The sequence below is a fragment of the Cnephaeus nilssonii genome (assembly GCF_951640355.1).
Source record: "Cnephaeus nilssonii genome assembly, chromosome: X".
Taxonomy (NCBI): domain Eukaryota; kingdom Metazoa; phylum Chordata; class Mammalia; order Chiroptera; family Vespertilionidae; genus Cnephaeus; species Cnephaeus nilssonii.
Window position 1 is genome coordinate 10,908,327 of NC_137071.1, and position 6,000 is coordinate 10,914,326.

Here is a 6,000-nt window from a genome sequence, read left to right on the forward strand (position 1 = left end):
CACCTGGAAGTTAAATTTTGATTAAGAATGTGTTACATCTATTGATAAATTTAGAGAAAATGGACATCTCAAAAATATTGATTCTTCAAATCTGTGAACATGTTCTTTTTGCTCCATTTGTTTAGATGTGCTTTCATTTCTCTCAGAAATTAAGAGAAATGTATGTCATTCATTAAATATATTCTAGGTATTTTATTGTTTATGATCTTGAGGATTTTTAAAAATTTATTAATTTTGCAAATGTTTGTTGAAAGTACATATAAATACAATGCACATGTTATAAGTTTATATCCTCTTGCTTAGATAAATTGACATGTTAGTTACAGGATTTTCCTTTGAAGATTCTATAGTATTTTCTATGTATACAATGATGTCATCTGTAAGTAGTGACAGTTTTCCTTCTTTGTAATCATTATTCCTTTATATATTTTTTCATTGCCTCTTTATAGTGGTTAAGATCACTAGTATAATGTTAAATATAAATGGTGAAAGCAGATATCCATACTTTCATCCCTATCTTAGGGGGAAAGTATTTAATCTTTCACCATTAAGTATTATGTTAGCTGCGTGCTTTTCATATATGCCCTTTATCAGATTAAAGAAATTTCCTTCTTTTCCTTGTTTGCAGAGGGCTTCTTTTTCAAAAATCATAAATGTCTGTTGAATTTTATAAAAAAAAATTTCCTGCATCTTTTAGCTAATGATTATATGAATTTTCTCCTTTATTGGAAATTAGGTGCTTATATAGATTTATTTTCAAATATCAAACCAACATTGTCTTCCTAGAGCCAGAATAATTATTTTTAGGTATAAAGAGGAAGATGTGCTAGGAACAAAAGAGTAAAACCATTAAAAATTATCAGTCCCATATTTGTATGCACCCAATGACAGAATTTCAAAATTATAAATCAACTTGATTGAACTGGTATCTTTAAAACTCTCTAACCAGAACTGGTATCTTTAAAACTCTCTAACCAGTAATAATAGATGTTAGATTCTTTTTGTGTTGTTGATAGTTTTCTTTTTCTACCAAGAACAGAAGAAATGTCAACCCAATGGTACATTTTGCCCTATATTTTTTATTTGACTAATGAATATTTTATGTAATCAATTTGGAAATTTATTTTTAAAATATTTTTATTGATTTCAGAGAGAAAGGGAGAGGGAGAGATAGAAACATCAATGATAAGAGAGAATCATTGATTGGCTTCCTCCAGCATACCCCCTACTGGGGGTCGAGCGCGAAACCCGGGCATGTGCCCTTGACTGGAATCGAACTCAGGACCCATCAGTCCACAGGTCGATGCTCTATCCACTGAGCCAAACAAGCTAAGGCCCAATTTGGAAATTTAAAATACAGCTGAACAGGGTAAAGACTACATGGGATCCCACAGTATTATTTTACACAACTCCATACATATCCACAGCTACAGCAAAATTAAGAGTTCAATTAGAAAGTTTAGAAAATTCTAAATTTTTCTAAGGTGCCTATAGCAGTTTACACTCCCAACATCAATGTATGAATTTCTCCACACCTTTGCCAACATTTGATACTATCACATTTTTATTTTAGTCATCCTAAGAGGTGTATAGTGATACTTTATATATTACTAGAGGCCCAGTGCATGGGATACTTTATATATTACTAGAGGCCCGGTTCATGCACTGGTGGGGGGCATGGCCTGTGGGGATTGGCCCGCTGTGGGAATGCCACTCATCCCGGTCAGCCGAGCAGCTGCAGAACCGCCCTCTGAGCGGCTGCTCCTACTGTGGGAGCACACTGACCACCAGAGAGCAGCTCCTGTGTTGAGCGTCTGCCCCTGGTGGTCAGTGCGCATCATAGCGACTGGTTGACTCCTTATTCTGGTTGTTCCGCTGTTTGGTCGCTGGGCTTTTATTATATAGGATTATGGTTTTAATTTACATTTCCCTAATGGCTAAAGATTGAACATCTTTTCATGTGTTTATTTGCCATCTGCATTTCCTTCTTCTAAAAAGGGCAACTTTTACTTTGTTTTCAGAGCTTCTCCTATGTCTTCTGTTTCTTAAAATTAACCAGCCTAAAATAATCCTTACACCAAATAGACATATTTTAGTGTGACAAATTCTGTTCCTTTACAGCTTCTAGGCTACAGACCTGTATAGCATGTTACTCTACTGAATGTTGTAGACAATTGTAACAAAATGGAAAGTATTTGTGTTTAAGCATTTTGCTTTGTTATGACAGCTATGACATTACTAGGGGACAGGAATTTTTCAGCTTCATTATAATCTTATGGGAACACCATTATATATGTAGTCTGTTATTAATAAAAACATTATGTGGCTCATGACTGTTGTTTTATTTTTTCATTTCACATCTCTATGCATTTTATTTCCATTTCTTGCCTTGTTTGAATGGCTAGAACTTTCATCCCTTTGTTAAATAAGAGTGGTGAACATCCTTGCCTTTTTCCTAATCTTATGGGGGAAAGCATTTAGCATTTTACCATTAAGTATGTTAGCTGTAGGTGTTGAGTACTTTTTATGAAGTTGAGGAAATTCTCTTCTATTCCTAGTTTGCTCAGAGCGTTGTTGTTTTTTAATCACAGTGTTGACTTTTGTCAAATGCTTTTTCTGAACTGATTTATGCAATCATGTAACTTTTCTTATTTAGCCTGAATTACATTGATTAATTTTTGAATATTGAACCAAGCTTCAGATTCCTGGAATAAACTGCACTTGGTTATGGGGTACAATTCTCTTTATACACTGAATTCTATTTAATATTTTGTTAAGGATTTTTGTGTCTATATTTATGAAGTATATTAGTCTGTAGTTTTCTTCTTTTGTACTGTCTTTCTTGTTTTCATGTCAGCATAATACTAACTTCATTAAATGAATTGGAATGTGTTCCCTCCTCTTTTGTTTTTGTTCTGAATAAAATTGTATAACATTGCTGTTATTTGTTCTTTGAGTGTTGGGGAGAATTCTCGATTGAAGTAATCTGATCAAGGATTTTCTTCATGGTAAGTTGTTTGATTACAAATTCAGTTTCTTTGTTAGTTTTGGGCTATTCCAACTATATAGTTCATATTGAGTGAATTGTGGTAGTTTGTGTGTTTTGAGAATGAGGTCTAATTCATTTTATTTGTCAAATTTATGTATGGGTACTTGTAGTGTTCATTTGTTACCCTTTTGATGTCTATAGTATCTGTAGTGATATGTCCTGTTATTACTGATGTTGATAATTTATGTCATCTCTATATTTTCTTTGTTAGTCTTTTCATAAGTCTGTCAATTTTATTCATCTGTTTAAAAAACTAGCTTTTTGCTTCATTGATTTTCTCTACTGTTTTTCTGTTTTCAATTTCATTGTTCACTTCTCTTTATTATTATTTATGATTTTATGGGGCATATTCTTCTTTTCAGGTTCTAGAAGCATAAGCTTAGAATATTGATTTGGGATTTTTCCTCTTTTTTGATATTTACATTTAGTGTTATAAGATTCCCTCTAAGCATTACTTTAGATGTGGCCCACAAATTTTAATTTGCTGTATTTTCATTTTAAGTTAATTCATTTTTATTGCCCTTGATACTTTGACCTATGGATAATTCAGAAGTGTGTTACTTAGTTTCCAAGTATTTGGAAACTCTCCTGTTTTCTTTCTGTTACTGATTTATAAGTTGATTCTACTGTGGTCAAAGAACCACATTAGTTTAATTATTGAAAATTTGTTGATGTTCATTTTATGGCTCAGAAAATAATCTATAGAGATACGTGTTCCATGGGGACTTGAAAAGAATATATATTTTGCTGTTGTTGTATTCAAAGCTTTATAAATGTAAAACAGGTCCCATTAGTTTCTGATACTACTAAGCTCTTCTACAGCCTGGCTGATTTTCTCTCCAACCATCCTATTAATTGTTGAGAGAAATGTTGAAGTCTCCAACTATAATTGTGTTTTATTTCCCCTCTTAATTCTATCACTTTTGCTTCAAATAGTTTTTAACTTCCTATTGCTGCTATAATAAATATCCATAAACTTAGTGGCTTAAAAAAACATAAATTTATTTTCTTATAGCTCTGGATATTAGAATTCCAAGATGAGTCTTAGTGGACTATGATCAAGATGTCAGGAAGATTGAGTTCCTACTAAAGACTCTAGAAGACAATCCATTTCCTTGCCTTTTCCAGCTCCTAGAGGCTTCCAGATTCCTCAGCTTGTGGGCTTCAGTCAGCAATCACATCACCCTGATGGCTGGTTCCATTATTACATCTCCATCTCTGACTAACTCTCCCGCTGACCACTTTCCCTTGTAAGGACCTATTGTGAGCATATTAGGGTAACCCGCACACCCAAACTATCCAGGATAATCTCCTTTAAAAGTTCTTAATTTAACAGCCTCTGCAAAGTCCCTTTTGCCATGTAAGGTAAGATAATAACAGGTTACGGGTATCAGAACCTGAACTTCTTTGGGGGCAATTATTCTGTCTATCATGGTCTACCCTCTGGCCACCAAAAATACATGTGCATCCCACAGGCAAATACATTCACCCTATCCCAAGGTATTCAAAAGTCTCAACCCTTTACAGAATCAATTCAAGTCCAAATTGTTAATCTTGTCAGCTTAAAAGTCCAAATTTTCATAATCTAAATAATCTAAATTAGTTTTGCGTGAGGCTGCAGGTAGAATCCATCCTGTGATATGTTTTTATCTGCATCCTTTAGCATTTCTGAGTTGCCAGCTTATTCAGCTTTGATTCTGGGGCATATGAACCAAAGAGAAAATGCAGGAGACTCACCATCATTCCATTTTTTAGGTCCTGGGGTGCCTAGCAGATTTGCCATCTTCTTTCATTCTTTTAGAGTCTTATTATGCTTGTTTACATACACTGAGTGGCCAGATTATTATGATCTCTGAACGCATAATAATCTGGCCACTCAGTGTATATCCTATATAATAAAAGGCTAATATGCAAATTGTCCCCTCGACCAGGAGTTCGACCAGCAGGCAGGCCAGCCAACTGCCCATGTCCCCTCTCCCTGGCCAGGCTGGCCGGACCCCACCCATGCACAAATTCATGCACCGGGCCTCTAATACACACACACACACACACACACACACACACACACACACACACACACTGAGTGGCCAGATTATTATGCATTCAGAGATCATAATAATCTGGCCACTCAGTGTATAATATCTAGGAGTTTTAGTTGAATTTAGTGGGAGGAATAGGAAAAGTAGATATACTCCATATTCCTGGAATTGTAAATCATGAAAGCATATTTGTAAAACCTATCCAAAATACTTTACAAATGAGTATCTATTCTTGTGATTTTGCTGTCAAATTCTATGTAGCTCAATTTTCCCTAACAAGGAGTTTCACTTTGTTCCATTAGTCATCAGTATCTAAGTATATATTAACATTTTGATCGATAGGATTTTTAAAAACCACTTTATATTGTCACAATACACTTCAGAGCATTTTGAAAAAGGTTTCTGTAGATGGTAAAACTCATATTTAATGCATCTAGGACTTTAAAACATCTTGGTTAATGGATATTAAATTAATTTTTACGAAGTCTATGTTATTTTTTAATTTATCTAGAAAGTATTCTGTAGATTAGTATTAAAATAATTATGGCCAATGCCAACTAACAACTCCTCTAACCATTCATCATTAATTGAAAAATGTAATAAAAGTAGAATTACTAATCAAAGTAAGCATCCCAATTTAAGATAAATGTATTTTTTATTAGTTTGGCACAAATTATGCAGCTAGGCTTGAGGAATAACCCTTATTTGGGTTCACATTCCAAGAATGGATGCATGAGTCACAAAATTTAGCCAATTAGACTATATCTGGCACAAATTATTTTTCTAGTTCTTTAGAGATATGGTGTATGTGCCAATTACTACAGTATATACAAAGTCATATGCATAGTGTTCTGTTGTGTTTCAGAAAACACTGAGAAAATTTATAAATTTTTTAACATTAAATTACAGATA